This window comes from Sinohyriopsis cumingii, chromosome 1 (assembly GCF_028554795.1).
Source record: "Sinohyriopsis cumingii isolate HCF-2022 chromosome 1, ASM2855479v2, whole genome shotgun sequence".
In the NCBI taxonomy this organism is placed as follows: domain Eukaryota; kingdom Metazoa; phylum Mollusca; class Bivalvia; order Unionida; family Unionidae; genus Sinohyriopsis; species Sinohyriopsis cumingii.
This window is the reverse complement of record NC_142961.1, coordinates 12098280-12120419: the sequence shown is the minus strand read 5'-3', so window position 1 is coordinate 12120419 and position 22140 is coordinate 12098280.

The window sequence follows — 22140 nt, the reverse complement described above, 5'->3', positions numbered from 1 at the left end:
GCCATAGAACAACTGCTTTGGGATTCTGCTTTGATCCATGCGGATGACATGGCCAGTCCAACGAAGCTGGGCCTGGATTAGTTTGGCTTCGATGCTTGTTGTGTTGGCTCTGTCAACGACTTCCTATAACTACCAATCAGCAATCAGTGTAGCTTATTCACTGCATGACAGACAGGAAGTTCTAGCAAAGCAACAGAGAAAATTCGCTCTAAAGTCATTGAAATAAAACTTAAACAGAGATGCTGTCAGGGTGTGCGATTGTGTAAATCATGCGAAATATGTACGAATTTGCACACCTGGAGAACGGTGATGCACGAGAACTCCCACAAATTAGTTGAAAGTCCCACATATGAAAATGTGCTCGATGAAGTATACCATTTTTGTTTAATCATTCTTGTCATGACATCTGTTTTTCTAGTAGGCAACTGTTTACACGTCTGGGGTCTTAATGGATGACAAAAATGGTTGTTAAACTAAATGTGATTGACACATTGTGCCATGGCATAAGCGTTATGGTGTAGTTTGAACCCTCCATGAAGAAAGTTTTATGTGTATAAAATACAGGCCACCTAGAAAACTCAAAATGTCTGATTTCCAGTGTGGTTCATTACATTTTCATTTGCAAGATACTGGCTGGTGATAGTGATAATGACAATAATTTGTAAAGTTATGGAGTATATTTGATTATCAGAGCTGAAACATTTAATGGAGATACCAGTGAGTGATTTTGAGCCAAAATGATGTTAAATGCAAGTTAGATGCACATGTTGGATGGACTAAAATAGAAGGAATGATGGTCAGTCTCCCTTTCAGCTGTATTTTGAAATTAACTGTAGAAAGAAGCTGAATACTGAGCCTAATTTAAATACAGACAATTTAAAAGTAGAATGCCATTTTCATTTTTTAATCAATCAATTTAGCCCTGTGAATCATATGCTACAAAACCATATATCCATATCAGCATTAAGATAAACTGAATAAATTAGGATGAAATAATGAAATTAAGAGGTACAAATATTTATTTTGAATACCTCTGTACAAGCATGGCATGACATTGACTGACTAAAAACCGTCATACAGCATTATGGAACAGATAAGAAATCTGGCACAGCAGTCAGTAAACTAGTGATTCAAGAAGTTTGGGTTAGTGAAAAACCTGTTTTGGAGCAGCTGTATCCAAAAGATAATATGGGAGCTCTCGAAATTTCTAAATAACAGCCACAAAGATCTTTTTCCCAGCATCTTCAAGCTGACAAAGCTAGCAATGCATATGCCCTTTCAAGAAGAAGCACAGACAAATAATCATACACAGATAAGGAACATGCTCAGAAATAATTAACAGATTAATACTTACAAAGCTAGAGGTAACATCTTTTAAAGATTTTGATTTCAGTAGAGCTCTAAATAAGTGAAATGATAGGTAAATATTGAACCATGACTGTTTCCTTAAACCCCCTCCTTCTTTTCTACTCTCCCCTTCTTTCGGTGACAAAGGTTGAAGTCCCACTTAAGATATAACCCTGGCAGAATGTCTACTTAAATTGTACATGGAGAACAAATTTGGAATTTTTCTTCCTATGCAGAGATATTTAACCAGTGAATGAAGGAATAATAAAATTACCACAGCAAGGGGCAGATTTCAAACAGTTGAAGTTTATTACCTTGTGTAAAATGTTTTAAAAAAATTATAGAATAGTGTTGTCAGTAGTTTTCCTTCTTCACTAATAAATACAAGTACCTGTGGCTGAAGCATATGCAGGAAGTACATTGTGATAGATTTTGTTGGTATTCATGCTCATTCTCATGCCCAGATTTGGTCTAGATGAGATTTTCTTTGCACGAGGAATTGCTTTGTTGCATCTGTTTTAAAGATAACATCGTAATGTCTTCCAAGTTTAAGTTGGACATGTAATTGGTAATAAGTTCTTTTCAAAGCTTTCATGCAGTGTAAAACAAAAGGACTGGGGGCTAAAGTGAGTTATGTGGAGCCACCATTAAATAGTCTAAAATGCTGAATAAAACTCACTGACAACCAACAAGTAGTCTGAAAGTATTTTTGTTTTCTTGTTATTAATAAGAATTGCATATTAATATATGATAACTATATCTGTAATCTGCATACTGGAAATACAACGTGTGTGTAAATATATAAATGGGCACCAACTACCTTTCAAAGATAGAAAGACCATGAAGTGTATCGATACATATCATATCGCAGGCTGTGTAGCTTGAATCAGATCGATATGTGGCACAGGTGTATCGTTTCACCCCTAATATGATTATGTTTATTTGCCAGTCATCCATGTCCAGCACTGTACACATAAAATACCTCATTCATGGGCTTTTAAAGTTAAAACAAGGCTCATGTCCACAGTATCTAGTCATGGAGGTTGATATGCATATGCAGCTGCAGAAACAGTACACTGCGATACGAAAAGTAGGTCACTGTAAAAGCAACATTTTACTGACCATTGATCATGTACTCTTTTTATGTTTATGCCAGTTTCTTTGATACCGTTGCTTGTTCAGTTTTGAAACTTGCATCGTTTCTGAGGAGTACTAAACAGTAGTGTTGTTCCGATTATCGATTATAATCGATCATCAGTTGGTTGAGCGAACCAATAAGATAATCGATTGTGAAACTCCATAATCGATTATGTGTAAAGGGAGATTACTTTTTAGTTGTATGCAAAGGGAGACTACATTTAAGTTGTATGCAAAGCGCAAAGGTTAGTAAAACTCCCAGCCACTAAAGATGACCTGAAATTTATTAATTCCCTTCACAACTACAAATATAAAACCATATGATATTTCATAGGTGCAAAATTTCATAATTAGGAACATATAGCCATTATTACATGATCAAGTTGTTAAATAGTTGAGTTAATAAATTTAAACATATTTTGATGATTTGTTTCAGTTTTAAATGCAACATTATTTGTAGTATTTGTAAACAATGACAAACAAGAAAACCATGTCTTTCTACACTTAAAATTATAGACACATCACATATGAATGAAAGGATTTTGGGGGATTGTAGCAGTATTTCAGTTACATATGACTTATCAGCCATAAAAAGTTGCGTTCATTTAAAAAAGATGTAGAACAAAAATAACACAACACAATAGACAAAAATGTAATATTATTATCAGGTTAAAGTATACATGTCGTTAATATTGATTACTCCTGTACATTTACAAACATTTTGAACTATTGATCAAAGATGTAACTGTATAACAAACAAAAATTAAAATTTACTTTTAGTAACCGATTATAATTGATCATCAGTTGGTTAAGTGGAACCGATTATCGATTATGAATTTCTGACCGATTCCCATCACTACTAAACAGCATAACATAAATGTATCACAGTGACCTGTCATGAAACCTAATATTTGCATCCATCTTGAAGAGTACTTAAGCTTCATACCATAAGTAAATTGCTGTGACTTACTTTTTATGCTTCAGTAACATTTATACCATTTATGTTTCAGTCAGTTTATCTGCCACTTTAACATTTATGATCACGCAACTTGATATTTGCATTTATCTTAAGGAGCAGTAGAGTTGTACATGAATAGGTTGCTGTGACCTACCTTTTGATGCTTTATGAACCATATACCTTATTGTTTGCTTATACTCATTTTGTTGGATACTGTTGCTTGCTAGACTGTAGGTTTATTTGTAAAGATGTTTGCCTTATAATTCCAGATGTAAATGTTATTGAGGAATAATCAGTTTGTGAAATATTTCATAATTTAAATGTGAAATATGCCATCAACTGAATTGAATAAAATCATACTGATTTTTAAGTTAATGCTCATACTTCTGTAAAGGCAATTCAGCCATTTTCTGACTTTTTTTTTTTCTTCCTCCATTTGAGTGACTTCTTGAGAGACATGCACATGCATTTGAAGGCTCTTTCATTTTGTGGAGTTTGGGTTATAGATTATCTTGTTGACAGCTACAATTTTTATGTGGAAAACCAGATTACCAATACAAACGTTTGATGTGATAATGCTATTTGTTTTGCAAACAGCGTTGAAATAGAGAATTTTTGTCTGCACTTTTTTATGGAGTTTTAGTGTTTTATCTTAAAATTGTCCACAGAATAATACCTACTTATTCAGAAATTCATAATGCAGCACAATTAGTTATACTTTGTCATAAATTCATGTGCATCCTTGGATCAAAGATCGACATGTCACACAATATGCCATCCTCAGCATGTTATCTATGACTTGCCCATGTTGTCTTTTATTGCTTTCCTTTCTTGCAGAGTTGTGTCCCTTTTTAAGTTCCATTTTTTTTATTTAAAAAGTCAATATTTGCCACAATTCAGACCTTTTGTGAATCTATCACACCTGAAACTTGTGCTTCTCGTGTTTTTTAATAATGTCATTTAGTACAAGGCCATTACTGAAGCTTTTTCCAAATTCATGAATAAACAACCATTTTACACCTAGTCTCAACATTAACTCAGTGGCTGAAAATATGTTATGACCCTAAACAAGTTGGTAACAAAATACCACAAGTACTAATAAGTCAAGTCCAACGGCGACCTGCACATATCCATATCTTCATGTGGACAAATGTTATTTTGCACACAAAAATTAGTCATTATGATTTCTCTACTGAAGTTAATCATTTTAAAAATAAACAGCCATGTAACTGACAACATTAATAAATATTTAAACTAGGGTTACTATCTGTTATTTTCATTGTATTTTTATCCTCTTTCTGACTTCAATAAGTGATATTCTTATTTCTTAATGCAGTGACTTATGAATTTCAATCATTTTTTTTTACAGCTGATAGCATTCAAAGTGTTTCTACTTGCATATAACATGTTAAGCTATTGATTTTAATTTGTTGTCATTTATTGATCTTAAACATTTTTATTGTCATGCATTTTAATATGCTGATGTTTATTTCTTTAAATCACTACAACTCAGTGTTTGTACGGTTTAAATCTAGGATGAAGTTTGTTTTGTAATCTCCATTTAACTGTCCATGAAATTCTTATATGTATTCTGTTAATTTTACAAATACTGCATGAGAATTTACCCATAGTTATCATGGTTTTATTTCCTTGAGCACCAATGTGTAAGATAATTACAGGTTTAGGTTAAATGTAAATCAAATATTTTATTCTCATTGCTGTTATTATTAATATTATCCATGTTACCCTTGTTATTATTCATTTCTCATGTCACACATCATTTATTGTACACTTATATGAGTAGAATGATTATTCAAGAGAGAAATTTGGGTTGATATCAATCATATAATTACCTTTTTAGGATGGTATGTTGATATAATTTTAGATGTTTGCAATTATAATTGTATTATTACATTGTTATGGGCTCTTATTTCTGGAGAAGATAGGGATTATGACATTGGTGAACATGTGAATAAATAAAGGACTTCATGAGCATAAACTTGTCTGATCTTTTATTCTCATTTCTAATGACTGTTTGGACAGGGCACTTACTCCTGATGTGATGACCTTTCATTAGTTCAGATAAAGCTTTCCCTCATTCAAACATGGTAGTCAGGGTCCATGTTATGGTGAGAACAATGTATATACCAAATCACAATATATCGATGATAGAACTGTTGATACCAAACTGTGTTGTAGTGAGAACCATGCTTATACCAAATCAATATATTGGTGACAACACTCTTGACACCAAACTGTGTTCTAGTGAGAACCATGTGTATACCAAATAACAATACATACAGGGACACACTGTTGAGACCAAACCATCGTTTAATGAGAACCATTTTTATACTAATCAAAACATATCGATGATAACACTTTTGACACCATACTGTGATATAGTGAGAATAATCAACATTTCGTAAATTGTGTTTTGAAAATCAAATAAAGGTAAAACTAGAAGCTATAGAGTGTCTTTTAATGTATGTTTCATCTATGAGTTTGGTCATGGGTCCATAGTAATACCACATTATATGTGAAATCATAATTTAACAGTGCATTGTAATGAGGGAGAACTGTTTCTTGTTAGCTCTACTGGTTATAGACTAGAAAAGCTTTTACTGTTGTGTTTCATACATCAAACACTAGCACAAGTTATCGCCAGTTCATGTGAACTACCAGAAGGATTTCTACCAAACTTTACAGACATAATGAACATATTGTTGCCAATGCACATCCTAAACCTGTATTCCTACTGACATAGGGTTTTCACCAAAAGACTTCCTTCAATATCTAGTTGGTAGAATTATGCTAATCTTGCATCCAGTATGGTCACCATGACAACCATCTTAAACATATTGTTATTGCTATTACTGAATGAATGGTCATATCAACATGGGGTCTTCACTAAAAGACATGATGTCTGGTTGATCCTAAATCAAATATGAATGGTTGAGTAATCCAGAATCACAGACTGGACATCTGTATCAAGTACCAGATCATCCACGTAAGATTAAATGGATATGTAATAAGATCATATTTGTAATATTCACCATTAATTTGTGACATGTAACAGTTTTGTAAAAAGAAAGTTAATTTGTTGAACTAGTTTGTCATGAATAATGAAAACACAATGCTAATTTCATTTAAGCCATAACAAGATCCCTATACATTCCTTACTGTATTAGGTTATTAAATGGGTATTTTCAGTGTTTTCAAAGTGGCCTTGTTATTGGTCAAAGATATGTCATATTAACACAAGTCTAGCTGTTTTGGCTAGTGGCAGCCTATGCAACCAAACATTGGTCAGTATGACCGACTGTTGTCCATCTATTGTCCGAAGTTCGTCTGTCTGTTAGCATGAGTTTGTTATTGCTAATTTTCCACTAACATATCATTGAAAATTAAAAGACTAGTTTTGCAAACATTGGTATTTTACATCTCTTTTCACATCCGTTTGTAGGTGTGGGTGTTGGTCAGTCAGGGTAAGTCTTGGTCAGGAAGGATGTGCATTGGTTAGAAAACATTGTTGGTCAGTCAGAGGAGGTCCTCGTCAGTAAGATTAGATGCTGGTGAGAAATGTGAAGTGCCATTCCCCATGTTACAATTCTCGTAGGACCTGTAGTAGCTCACCATGTTATATTCCTATAAAGCACTTACAGTCCCACCATATTAATATTATGTATGTTTTTACTTTAAATTCCCTTTTGTCCCTTAGTGGTTCACCAATGTTAAAAAACATAAAGACCATAGCGGCCTCTAGTGTTAATCCTATGAACGTTTTAACATCTAATTCCCACACGGGCCCAATCCAAGGTGACCCGAGAATGGATTTTTCCATTAGTCCTTTTACGACTGAATTTGATATGATTTTTCTGAAAATCCATTTTCATATGAACGGTAAAATACTGTTACGTTCAGTGAAAATGATACAATATAATGAAACGACGTTCCCTTTTTTCTGTTAGGCAGATAAGACACGTTAAGTAAATATTATGGTGATTAACCTATACCGTCAGCAGAGAGGAGTTTTGCTTGCTTGAGCTATCCTTGTATTAATGTTATTCAATCTAAATTTGCTGACTTAGATTATAGTAAGAAATGTATAATGTGTTTATGCAATGAGGGAATTTACAATTCCCACATAAAAACTACAATCTTTATTTGAAATAATACATACTTGCATTCCAAGAATAAAAAAATATTGATTTTAATACGATTTGCTAAAAAAAATCAAACTTTATAGAACCACTATAATAAGCCTACGATATGAACTATTTGTATCTATGTCTGCTTTTATAGCTTTGTTTTACTTTAGTGATTATTTGCTGATTAAGGAGAGTCGATGTTGGGAAGATATTTCTCATTTCGAGTACTTAGCCAATTTTTTGGAGCAAACGTCATTATATAGAATTCACGAGACTTTTTGACAAGGTGGAATAGTTTTGTAAAATGCACTCTCCCTAATTTCTTAACACCCGAATTCTCTGGATATTTTTAAGTATACGCGTTTAGTAATTTGAGGTAGTAATAATTCGATGTTTTGGGTGTTTGGATCGTGTTTTGTTATGTATGGCGTGAAGCACTAATATTCGGCTTAGAAAGTGTTACTAGTGAATCATGCAAAGGTGAAACAAAAGAAAAATCACGCAAGTATGACATTATTAGATTTTCATGATTAGAAGAAAAGTTACTTGTAGTGTTTGCGCGTTTCAAAACCTTTCATTTGACAACGACTACTTTCTTGAGGTCCGTAGAAGTAGGGAAAACATGTACTGTCAGGTATAAAATGGGGATACATGGACTGTCAGGTAGAAATAAGGGAAACAGGTACTGTCAGGTATAAATAGGGGAAACATGTACTGTCGGGTAGAAATAGGGGAAATATGTGCTGTCAGAGTCAGACTCAAACAGAAGTTGTCTGATTGTTTGATTCGCTGGGAAGTGAGACCCCTTGCGTGTTAACACACTACTATTAATACAATGTATTTATTCAGGAAATTGTAGGCCACTAGCACAAATTACATAATACATGTAACATTAACAAATAATACAGCGAGAAAGAGAGATTTGGATTTTTAACATAGCCTTTAAAATGTTTTCAGTCATATCGCTACCATGTCTTTAGTGTGGCAGTTTATAATGATGTCAGCATGGGGGCATCATGCCGCAGACATGTAACACCATGTCCCACCCAGTCATATTATCTTGACACCAGACCGACCTGTCCTAACACTAACCTCTGAATGATGAGCGCCTAGCGAGGCAGCTGTAAATACCATTTTTATAAGTCTTTGGTATGATTCGGCTGAGGTTCGAACCCGTGACCTACCGCATCCTCGACGGACGCTCTAACCATTTAGGCCACCAGAGAGGTCATCGCAGTACTGCTTTTTTTGAACTACTGTGTATAATATTAAGTGTGATGCAACTTATGAAACGTCAAAATGGCATAGTTTGGTATTCCTCTCATAAAAGACTTCGTTTACCTGGATCGTTATTCCGCTTAATCTTTTCACGTTCAACTACTGGGGCCCCGAGTTGTCTAAAGCGATCTCCGTTACGGATCACTGCCATCTCACCTCTGTCTGTGTGGGTTCGAGTCTAGGATTCGGCCAATGTGGGTATGTGAGATAAGTAGTAAATGGGGCCACCCTAGGGACAATGGGACTTAGCATTAAAAACACCCCTGGGCCACTCTAGGGACAATGGAAATTTAACATGGAGAAAAATCGTGGGTCACTCTAGGGACAATGGGATTTTAACATAGAGTTTAGGCTTGTCTAGGGACAAGGGGAATTGAACATGGGAATAGAGTTTGGGTTTGTCTAGGGACAAGGGGAATTGAATATGGGATTTTTGTTTTTTTTTTAAAAAAAGTTTTTTTAAATTTAAATTTAAATTTAAATTTAAAAAAGGGTACGCAATGGAAAGGCTATCTCTTTTCGAGAAATATGGCTGGCCCTGAAAAGGGCCCTTGGGTTTATTTTAATGTATCCATTAACATAAAGGGTACCGCATTGGTCTTCTTCTTGTCCTTAGGCTGCGTTTCACTGTAGGACCGTAAATCAGGACTCTTTTCAGGCATCCTTGTCTTTCTACGTAGATCCTACGTATCCACAGACTGGTGTTTGTCCTGTGGACAACGGTCCACTTGGATCGGACATACATGGGTATGTCCGTCCGGAACATCATGGAAGACACAAGCGTAGAAGATTGCACATCGGTCCACATCTTGAAGCGACGAGAACAGGTGAATCAATGCACTGAACTGCGCTTATTTATAGGTAGAGGTAGGATTGAAACGGATTGAGTTCATTCTCCAATCCAAACACGCGTTACAAAATTCAGTCAGCCCGCATCCAATCCGAAGAGATTAGTCTGTGACGTCAGTTGGTCTATATAGATTCGCTAGCGCTTGTGTGCAGTCAATCTATGCGACAGTGATTCAACATGACGGAAATTCAGAAAACGATCCATTGGGGTGTACCAGCAGGGGAGACCGCCCAAGGGAACCCGGACTTACTTTCAGAAGTGGTACATTGGGATTTTGTGGATTTTCTTACCTCGCAAGAATTTGTTCCGGAACCTTCGTCATTACCGCAAGTGGAGAATTTTAGACAGAGACAGAAAGAAGAATTGGAGAAATTTATGCAACGACAAAAGGAAGCGGAACAAGCTTTTCTCCTACAGCATCAGCAACAGCATCATGAAGAGGTAAGAAAAAAAACAACAGCAACAACAGCAAGAAGAAGTAGCAGCAAAGAAACAAGAGGGTGAAAATCAAACGGCTACGGTACTGTTGGACATTTTAGCGGAGTTAAGAAGTCTGAAACAAATGTATCAGACTTCTTTATCACGACCGAAGAGAATACGACCTTCCCGAGCTAAACACGCCAACCCTGTGACTAAGCCTGTCGTACCACCCTTAGTGATTTCAACCCAATCATCAGAAGTAGGCCTTGGCCGTGGCAAAGGCTTAAGGCAGTTAAAGTTGATTGGTTAAGCTCACTCCTACACCATAAAGAAAAAAGGCCCTTTTCAGGGCCACCCACATTTCTCGAAAAGAAATACAATTTCAATTTGCCAATAACTCAAAAATAAACCCCACCCATTTTACCCTTATAGTACGTGTCTGTGTATGAGTGCGTGAGTGTAGCTTCTTATTTTAAAATCAAAACTCAAAGACACTTACCTTATATCATTCATGTATTCTTTTCTCCATTTTTTACAATCCAATTCACAATTCAACACAGAACACTTTAATTAAAAGTTCATTGACTTCTTCTTTCTCCTTGTTTAGTCTCTCTGTTTTTTGAATTTCTTCACCGTTTTTTCCTCATTTTCTTCCCTTCTTCTTTTCTTCTCCTGTTTCTTTGCTTCTTTTAAATAGAATTGTCTTCTTTCTTCCTCTGAAGAATCCCTCTCTTCTTTCGAAGAATCCCTCTCTTCTTCCGAAGAATCCCTCTCTTCTTCTGAAGAATCCTTCTTTTCTTCTGACTCCTCTTGTTTCTTTTTTGGGCAATCTGGAGACCAATGTCCTTTTTCTTTACAATAATAACAGGTATCTTGACTTTTGTCTTTTTTAGCCCCTGTTTTTTTTTCTTTTTTGACGGTCTGGACACTCTGAAGACCAATGCCCTTTCTTCTTACAGATATAGCAAGTATCTTGACTTTTATCTCGAAAGGAAGGAGAGTAGTCCGTAGGCTGGTCTGAAGAGAATTTTCTAATGACCCCTCGCAAAGCTCTGACGAAACGTTCCATCTGGTTAGTCTCTTCCATCGTTGTGCTCGGCTTGAGAGTGAAATGAATAGTGAAAGGACAAGACACACACCCTTTTATATACGCTGGTTTGTCATGACTATAAATTAGTCTATCGTGTTTAAACTTGAGTCATTTGACGTTTTGCACTCAAGATGAAACGATCCTATTCATTCGAGAAGAAAGAAGAAGAAGAAGAAAGTAAGAGGCAGAAACGTGATCTATCGCCTCGTACCAGGGCTGAAATCTTGGCACAAATTCATGCCAGTGATTTTGAAGAGGACATGAGTGAACCAGAATCCGAACCCTCTAAACCAAGTTCACCACCCTTAGTCAACCCTGAAAAGTACTATTCCATTCGAGAGACGGAAAAGCGCTCCTCTAGAAAATTTAGAACCACGGCTTACACCTACACGGTGAAGTTTAAAGATTTCAAGGCCGACGTACCCTTGGAGAAAGCAGAAGGGTTTATCACCGAGATGTGGGATTCTTTGCTCACCTCACTCAAGCGACAATGTCAACCCAAAGAAGACGATCGCTTGACACTATCCATAGATCACGACGGTTTGAAATCCCCTGTTTGGATCGAGTTTAGCAGACCCGCAGAACTAACCCCTTCCAAAGTCATGGACAAGATTCAACACGTACAACAATCTAATGACCAGTTTGACATCACCGATGGTAAAGCCACACTGAAAATGGCTCACGTCTCTCTTCCTCAAGGGACAGGACGCAAAAAGATGTTATTGGTGGACGACCTTCGCAACACCAAACCAAGTCTCGTCCGAATTAACAACCCTCAAGACCAGATGTGCTTAGCCCGTGCCATCGTGGTGGGACGAACCTATGCCAACAAGAACGACACGGTAGAATGGAAAAGAACCTGGGAGAACATTCGAAAATCGAACCGAACCAAACAACGAAACGAAGCAGAACTCCTGTTGCAACAAGCTGGCCTGTCCAAAGACACACCCTGTGGCATTCCTGAGATGCAAAAATTGCAAGATGCCCTAGCTCCACGCTACACCTTGAAAGTGCACCCTCAAGAAATGCGCGGACCTCTGTTGTTTCGAGGCCAAGATTTTAAGGACGGAAAATACATTCATGTTTATCATCACGATGACCATTTCGATACCATTACCAGTATCACCGGATTCCTGGGATACAGATATTACTGTGAGAAATGTGACTATGGTTATAACAATCGAGAGCAACACAAGCATTGTGGATGGAAATGCCCAGGATGTTTGGCCTCTCCACCCTGTCTGAGCGAAGAACCAGTGCCTTGTTCGACTTGTCTGCGCACGTTTGTCAGCCCTACCTGTTACCAACAACATTTGAAAACACAAGGTTCACAGAAGAAATGTGCTTGTCAACTCCTGAGATTGTGCCCTACGTGTAGACAAGGCATACGTACCAACAGTACCAAGGCACACGTATGTCGAGGAAAGAAAAAATGTCACATTTGTCACCACATCGTGGACTTGGAACACGAATGCTACGTGCAAAAATACCAACCCCCACCAGAGAAAGAGGACGGTCACAAGAAGAAAGGCAATTTCATCTTTTTCGATTTCGAATGCATGCAAGAGACCGGCATTCACATTCCTAATTTCTGCGTGGCTCATCGAGCGTGCGAGAAGTGCATTCAAGAACCTATCTTCAGTCATTGCCCTCGCTGCAGCAAGATTCCTGGAGGACGTGAAAAATCTTTCGGGGACCGAACACGTTAGCCGATTTTGCCCAATGGGTCTTCGACCCCATCGACAAGACGTGGAGCCAAGAGGACATCGAACGTTACGGAGATTGTCATTGTCATGCCACAGTGATGGCTCACAATTTCTCCGGATACGATGGACAGTTTCTTTTGAGATACTATACGGAACAAGGCACCGAGCGTCCTAAAGTGACTTTGAACGGAGCCAAAATCATTTTCATGCAAGTGGGACAAGTACAGTTTAAAGATTCGATGAGCTACTTGGCCATGCCTTTGAGCCGAATGCCTAAAACGTTTGGAATGACAGAAATGGCTAAAGGGTACTTTCCACACTTTTTCAATACGGAAGCCAATCAACACGCCGTTCTACCCCATTTGCCTGAGGCTCACTATTACGACCCCGACAACATGCGTACCGAACAACGAGAAGCTTTCTACGCTTGGTACCAGGCTCACGCTTCGGACCCTTTCGACTTTCAGGAAGAAATGCTAAAGTATTGTCGTTCCGACGTGGACATTTTACGACGTTGCTGTGGAAAATTTCGAGAACTGTTCATGGAACACGCAGGGGTCGATCCTTTGAAAGAAGCTTGCACCATTGCCAAAGCGTGTTCCTTAGTGTATCGACAACGATTCATGCCTGAAAACACCGTAGCTGTCATCAGCCCTCAAACGACCCACTATGTCAAGCGTCAATACTCGGTCAAAGCCCTACGCTGGTTACATTACTTGTGCGACAAGGAAGACAAATGGATTCAGCATGCCCGCAACGGAGGGGGTGAAAAGACCATCGGAACGTATTCGGTCGATGGCTTGGACTTAAAAAACCCCAAGAATGTGTACGAGTTTAACGGCTGCTTATTTCACGGATGTCCCGTCTGTTACCCTGACCGTAGCACTAAAAATCAGTTTTTGCAACGAACCACGGAAGACTTGTACCAGGACTATTGTCAGCGGCGCCTAAAGTTAGAACAGCAAGGATACCAAGTGGTGGAAATGTGGGAACACGAGTACGATCACCGTATGAAAACCGATCCCGAGTTTAAACGCCTCGTGGGAAGTTACCAGTTCATGGACCCGTTGAACCCGAGGGATAGTTTGTACGGAGGAAGGACCAATGCCACCTGTTTGCTGTACCAAGCCGACGAAGAGAAAGGAGAAGAAATCAAATACTTGGATGTGTGTTCGCTGTATCCCTACGTGTGCAAATATTGTCGCTTTCCTGTAGGGAACTCGCGATTGCTGACGGAACACATCGACCTGAAAAACATTCGACAATACGAAGGCTTGATCAAGTGTAAAGTTTTGCCTCCCACGAACCTATACCATCCCGTCTTACCTCACCATTTTCAAGGCAAACTGATGTTTCCCTTATGCCGTACTTGTGCCGAAACGTGCAACCAGGACCAACCTTGCCATCACAGCCAGGAAGAACGTGCCTTGACGGGAACCTGGGTCAGCGTGGAATTGTTCAAAGCTCTGGACATGGGATACCAACTGTTAGAAGTTTACGAAATTTGCCACTTTCCCAAGACACAACAGTACCACAAGGGTGACCCTACTCAGAAAGGCATTTTCGCCGACTACGTGGATGCCTTTTTGAAACTGAAACAAGAAGTCAGCGGCTATCCTTCCTGGTGTCACACTCCCGAAGACCAAATACAATTCAAAGAGAAATACCACGAACAAGAAGGCATCTCTTTAGACCACATCGAAAAAAACGAAGGCAGGCGATCGTTTGCCAAAGTGATGTTAAATTGCTTGTGGGGTAAAATGGCACAACGACCGTGTTTACCCAAGACGGAATATTTGACAGAACCTTCCCGCTACTTCCAGATGATTCACGACAAAACCAAATACATGAAACACGTGGACGTCGTTCGAGAGGATTTGATCTTGGTCAATTACGAAGAAGATCTGGACTTTGTACAAGACGACCCTTTTGGAAATGTCATCATTGCGGCTTACGTGACAGCTCATGCTCGGTCAAAATTGTACGAAGCTTTAGAACTGTTAGAAGAACGCGTCCTGTACTTTGACACGGACAGTTGCATTTACATCCATCACCCGATTCAACATCACCCTGACATCGAAGGAGACTGTTTAGGAGCCTGGACAGACGAGCATCCCGACGACAAGATTCTAAGTTTCGTCAGTGGTGGTCCCAAAAATTACGGCTACGAATACCGGGACAAACAAGGAGAAGTGCACACGACGTGCAAAGTGAAAGGACTGACTCTGAATCATCGTACCAGTCGAGTGGTCAACTTTGGGGTATTGAAAGAAGCCTTGCAATCGGGAGAGGATGGAAACTTTAAAGTGACCACCGATCAACCGAACAAGATTGTACGTTTACCCACTCACCACATCGTCAGTCGACCCTTGGAAAAAGTCTATCAAATTGTATACCAGAAGCGAGTGCGACTTCCCAATCACTTTACGTTGCCGTACGGTCACGTCGGTATTGGTCTGTATATAAAAAGGAACCCTAGGCAAGATCGATAGTTCATTGTTCATTGAAGTAACTTACCATGTCGTTGACGAAGAAGAAACCAGATTGGTTAGGAGTCAAATGTTGGACATCACCGAGACCAGGGTTTTGAGGCTTGGACACAAGAGGTGGCCCAGTATGCACGAGAGTTATTCAAGGAAAAAAGTTACTTTTCAACCTGTGTTAGTGACGGTGCCAGAAGAACCCGTCACCCAGGACAGGACTGTCGTGGACAGGCCTGAAAGTCCCTTTCGGGAGGACACTTGTGTGACCTTACCCCCTACTATAGAACTGGTTAGAACATTACCCAAAACATGTGGTTGTTGTACAGACACTTGTTTTTATTCCACGTTCATGGTTATCATGTGCCTTTTATTCTTGTACTTAAGCCTTTGGCTTTTATGTATTTTTGTCTTTCGTATTCATGTTTGAAACATTCAATAAACGTGTTCTGAAAAAGTATATAAACTCTTGTCTTGTTTGTTTTCGTGTCACAAGTGACATTTCTCACACCATGGCTACCTCTGCTGTCTCTGCTCCCTCTTCCTCTACTGTCAAAGTCATCGACGAACACTTAGATCGTGCCAGTTGGGAGGCTTTGTATCTTCGCCATCCCTTTAACATGCTCATTGCTGGACCTAGCGGTTCAGGCAAAACCGAATTCGTCAAACGTTTGATCGAACATAAACATCATTTGATCGATCGGCCACCTCAACGGATCGTGTGGTGTTACAAAGAGTGGCAATCGGCGTACAGCCTCTTGCGAGAAAGTCAAGGCGATTCCATCGTGTTTGTGGAAGGCATTCCTAAAGAAGACGACACCATCGTCTCTGACTCCCGTCAAACCCATTTGGTCATTTTCGACGACATGTTAGGAGAAGACGAAGAAGAAATTAAACTGTGGTTTACGCGCAAAGGGCATCACCGTAATGCCAGTGTCGTTTACATCACCCAAAATTTGTTTCAACAAAGTAAAGCCCATCGCACCATCAGTCTCAATGCGCATTACGTGGTCTTGTTTAAAAGCCCTCGAGATAAATCGCAAGTGCAAGTCTTAGCCAAACAGTTAGGAACGCCTTGGCTGACTCAGGCGTACGACGATGCCACTCAAACGCCACACGCCTATTTACTCGTCGATTTGAAACCTACGACTCCCGAGGATTTGCGATTTCGTACCCACTTGTTTCACCACTGGTGCCAAGACGGAGGGCCTGTCCTGTATACGTCTCCGTCCTCGACTTCATTTCACTCCCCATAAAAAAATCTATAAAAAACCTCAGACCCTTTTCGTCTGTCTCACACAGTGTGAACATGGCGTCCCTTCAGTCGCATCTTCCCGTCAAATTGATTCGTGCCTTGTATGGCATCAGTCGAGAAAAAGATCCACAAACACGAGCTCGTGTCTTAGAAGCTAGTCTCAAAGAAGTCTTACGATGGTTCATGGTGACGGCACGTCAATTACTCCAAGGAATCATTCAGATTCCTCATCAAACCAAACGCTTTTTTGATCGAAACAAAGTCGCTTTGGTCCAACTGGCCGATCTCCGCATCGACACTCAAACCAAAAAACAAATCATTTTGAAACCTGGAGGGAGCGGTACTCTAGGAGGGGTCATCATTCGCTCACTCTTAAGATGGGATCCTAATGCCCCCAAAGTTATACCCAAGACAAAAGTCCAACGATGCCCCAAGAAGAAAAAGACCAGGTCCCCAAGGAGAACTTCTCCAGTGACAGGACCCTCCTCTGACCAGACACCACCACCCCGGAAAAAGAAAAGAAGCCCCCAGAAAAAGAAACAGAGAAAAAGTCCCCAGAAAAAGAAAAGTCCACAGAAGAAAACTAGTCGCAAGAGAGGCACTTCGGCCAGGACGCAACCTTACACTCGCAAACCACGATCTGCCACGGCAGTGACTGCGTCTCCGGCATCCTCACGTTTATCCACTTCTCCGTTGATGACACCAGGAACTGAAGAGTACTTGGAGACGTTGATCACACCAAGAACTTCTCCGTTGATGACCCCAAGAACTTCCCCAGTGGCAGGACGCTCCAATTTAGTGACAGTGGCTGCTGCTCACAAAGTACCTTCTCCCAAAATCAAAGTCCATGAAAGATCGGGCATGTTACAAAGTTTACTGGATTTGTCCAAGCAAGAACTGGCTCGATTTAGTCCGTTGCATACCCCTGCACGACGTGTCATGCCTATCCTCAAACTGATACGACGTAAAGACAATCAGTGGCGACGCGTTCCAGTATAAAAAAGACCTGTGACCAAGTAGGGTATCAGTGTTTTTTTGATGCTCCTGAAGACTCAAAGATGTCACCCTCCAGAAAACCCCAAGGAAAGAAAAGGAAAGGACTACCACCACGTTTAGCCAAACATGGGGACATGTTATCTGTCCTGTCCAAAGCTTCTCCACCCCTACGAAAAAAACTCATTCAAACAGCCTCCAAAGAGGTCATCGATACCGTGTGCGAATGTTGTTTGAACGTTTTGAAAGGCACGATCCCTTTGTCCAAACACCAGAAACAATGCTTAAGCAAGCATCGTCACGTTCTTCGCCAAATGGTTCGAAAGAAACTTCCCATTCGTCAAAAAAAGAAGATGTTGGTCCAACGTGGAGGCATTTTGCCTCTCTTGTTATATCCCATACTGAAAGGAGTCTTGGGAACCATGTTGGGAGGACTGGTGGGAGCAAGATAAAAAGGCCTCGGAAGTCCAAAGATCTCAGAATCGACCCCTGACAACCCCATGGAAGGACGAAAACTAGCTTTAGTGCCTTACAAACGATGGATGGAATACCATCGGTGGCAAGAACAACGCACCCCTCATTTACCTCCCAATCCCAATTTGAGCGAGATGTCCCAGTTACAACACGAATTGCAGTCCTTGATGGATCGCCAAGATTTGTCCGAAACAGAAAAATCGCAAAAGTACGGTCAACTCTTGCAACGACTGCAACTCTTTCACCAGAAAGCTTTAGACGAAACAGCTCTACCCACTCTGAAAGATTTTAAGACCTTGATGAAATGTCCAGCACCATCATCATCATCATCATCATTACCACCACCACTGTCATCCCCAAGGGTCACCAGAGATGCTACCCCACAAAGACCTGAGGAAGAAGAGATGCGCGAAGTGTTTCAAACACCGTCAGCAGCTCCCATTTCGAGTAAGATTGCAGCATCCTTGTTGACCCCGTCCCCTACACCCCAACGAGAAGAAATGAAAGCTTGGGTTAAAAAAGATGATGTCCACGCCTCCTTCGACAGAAGTGAAAAAGAAAGAAGGGAAACCAGAAGTGGAAAAAGAAAAGAAAACCAAAGCCATTCCATTGCCACCTCCACCTCCACCACCACTACCTTCGACTTCTACTCCCATAGCCCATCGGACACGTAAATCCGTTTCCAAACCACCCTTTCGACCCACCCAAAGTGATGAAAAGTCCAGCACCATCACCAGTACCAGTACCAGTACCAGTACCACCAGTACCAGTGAACAAGACAGAAAAAGGAGAAGAAGAAGAGGAAGGGTTTCAAACTCCACCAGAAAAAGTACGCAAGTTAACAACACCACCTACCTCCAGAATTGGATGGATTAAAAAGATGATCGCCACCCCTTCTTCATCACAAGAGAAAAAGAAAGTGAAGACAGAAGTGAAGACAGAAGTGAAACAAGAACCGATATCCCCCGCTCAGACATCCTTCTCTTCGACACCTATTGCCGGCCGCACACGCAAAGCATTGCAATACAAGAAAGTACCCCAAGAGAAAAAGAGTAGCATCCTCCAAGAGTGGGTGTCTTATTAACACAAAAAATAAAAATGGAAAAAGTCTTAGCCAGCATTTACTACGATCCCTCCCATCCTGCAGGTTACGCAGGAGTTCAAAAATTGTATCGTGCTGCCAAAACGCGACTGAAAAGTCTCCGTTTACCTCAAGTGCAATGATGGTTACAAGAACAAGCTACCTACACTTTACACAAACCCATTCGACGCAAGTTTGCCAGAAGTCGCACCCGAGTGGAAGGCATCGATCATCAATGGCAAGCCGATTTAGCCGATGTCCCTCATTTGGCCAGCTACAATCGTGGCTACAAATATTTGCTTTGTGTCATCGACGTCTTTTCCAAATTTGCCTGGGTCGTGCCCTTGACTTCCAAATCGAGCAGCGAGTTAGTGCGAGCCCTGCAACGGGTGTTGAAACAAAGCGGTCGTCACCCTCTTCGATGGCAAACGGACAAAGGCACCGAATTTCTGAACCAAGCTTTCCAAAAAGAATTAAAGAAACGTGACATTCATTTTTTTACCACCGAGAATCCCGAAACCAAAGCCAGCATCGTGGAACGTTTTCAACGCACTTTGAAAGAACGCATGTGGAAATATTTTACGCATTACCACACTCTGAAGTACATCGACATCTTACCACACCTGGTGCAAGCGTACAACCAATCTTACCATCGAAGCATCGGACGTGCCCCGCAAGATGTGACTCCCGACAACGAAGTGCTGGTGTTTGAGCGTCTGTTTGGTACGTCCCCGACGAGGGCTGTCCCCGAGAAAAGTGGAATGTTGGCCGTAGGAGATTGGGTGCGCATTGGCAAAACCAAACGCACTTTCGACAAAGGTTACTTACCTAACTGGACGACCGAATTGTTTCGCGTCACTGGACGAGTGCATGGCCGTCATCCTGCCGTCTATAAATTGGAAGACATGAACGGAGAAGTGCTCAAAGGAACGTTTTATTTGCCCGAGTTACAACGTGTCACCAAAAAAGAAGACGACGTGTACGACATCGAAAGCATTCTCGAACGCAGAACCCGTAAAGTGGGCAAACGACGTGTCAAAGAAGTCAAAGTACGTAAGAAAGGATATCCACCCAGTTTTGATTCTTGGATCGACGCTTCGCAAGTCATCGACTATAAAAAGAAGTGACCATCATGCCTTTTCACACAGACGCAGCTACGTCGACCACTCCTCCTTCACCTAGTTCTTCTGTGCAAGATTTACAAAAACAACCCTTGTGGGTGTGGTGTGGAGAACGTGTGCCTAAAACGCAAATCGTCTTTTTCTGCCAAATCTTCGTGGTGTATTGTCTCATCGGGGCAGCCATTGCCAATTTGAGTTTGCAACAAGGAGACAAACAATTGTGGACCATTTTATTGAGCAGTTGCATCGGTTACCTGCTTCCTAATCCCTCCCTGAAATTCACCTCGAACGGGAACCACGGGAACCTTGTGTCCAGTGCCAGTGCCAGTCACCACTCCAACCACAACCAGAACCCAATTTTGGGCGGAGACACGCCTCTGACGTCCACTAACCCCTCGGACAGCCACAGAACTCTGGAATTATGAGTCACCAAAACCAATTTTACTTAACCTTACCCAGTGACAGTTCCATGGAGGTGTTTCCCAAGAACACGTTGTGCTGTTACACGGCCAAATTACCTCAAGCCATCCCCTTAGATCACGAAGCCCATTGGGAAGTGGCTTTAGTAGAAATGATTCACCCGACCCAAGTCCTCAATGTCCTTCCCAATCAAAATTTTTTTGATGTGGAAGTTCATGACGAACAATTGCAACAGTGGATGGATAGCAATGTCAAATATGACAAGAAAACCCGTACACAAAAGTACACCACCTATCACTTGTTCATTTCCCCAGGCTATTATTTTAGTGGTCAACATTTGGTCAGCACCATAGCCTCCAGGTTTAATGTCGTGTTTCTGAAAGCTTTGGAGCATGTTAACAAAAGTGTCACCATGGAGTACCACAAAACAGCTCGTCGCTTCTTGATGAAATTTGAACGGAGTAAAATCCTGTCCATTTTATTTTGTCCTGAATTGTATGACATGTTGGCCGGAGACATGAACCTGAGAATGAGCATGATGAAGAAAAGCGAATTACCCATCGTTTACGACAACGAGTCTTTTAGCAAGTTATTTCGTACCCCGGTAGAACTGAACCAAGGACTGAATTTGATGTTCGTGTATTCCGATGTGGTGGAGTACAACGTGGTGGGACACACCTCCGTACCGTTACTGCGTGTCATTCCTTTCAAAGTGGATTCTGCCACAAACGCTGACGAGGAAGGTGGAAACACTTACCACGTCCACCGCGAATTTGTCCATCCTCACTATTTGCCTGTCAGCAAGTCGTATTTGGACACGGTCAACATTACTATAAAAGGAGATTTGGGACAAAATATTCCATTCACCAAAGGAAAAGTCACGGTGAAACTCCATTTTCGAAAACGGTTTTCTCACGATTCGCAAGTCATGTATCCAGTGTACCGAGGGGTTGCTCGACAGCGAGGACACGGTTTAGGAGATATGTTAAAATCGGCCTTTAGTTCCGTGGCCCCGGTGTTGAAACCGATGGTGACACGCGGATTGCACGCCTTGAAAGATGCGGCACTGACGCAAGGCAAAGAATTTCTCCAAAATGTCATCATCGACAAACAAAACCCTAAAGAAGCCTTCATGAGGGCAGGCAAAAATGTCTTGCTGCAAACGGGCAAAGACATTTTGGGTCACCGAGAAACACCTATAAATGCCCTGCACGTTACCGTGTCAGGCATTCAGCAAGGACAAGGCAGAAAGAGACGACGAAGAAAACACCCTTTCACCAGACTTCAAGCTAGAAAGGCCAAGAAAAGAAGAACCGTTCGAGACTTAGACGTTTTCGATTATTGAGAAAAGAGACAAAAAAATGATGCACCGAGAATCTTGC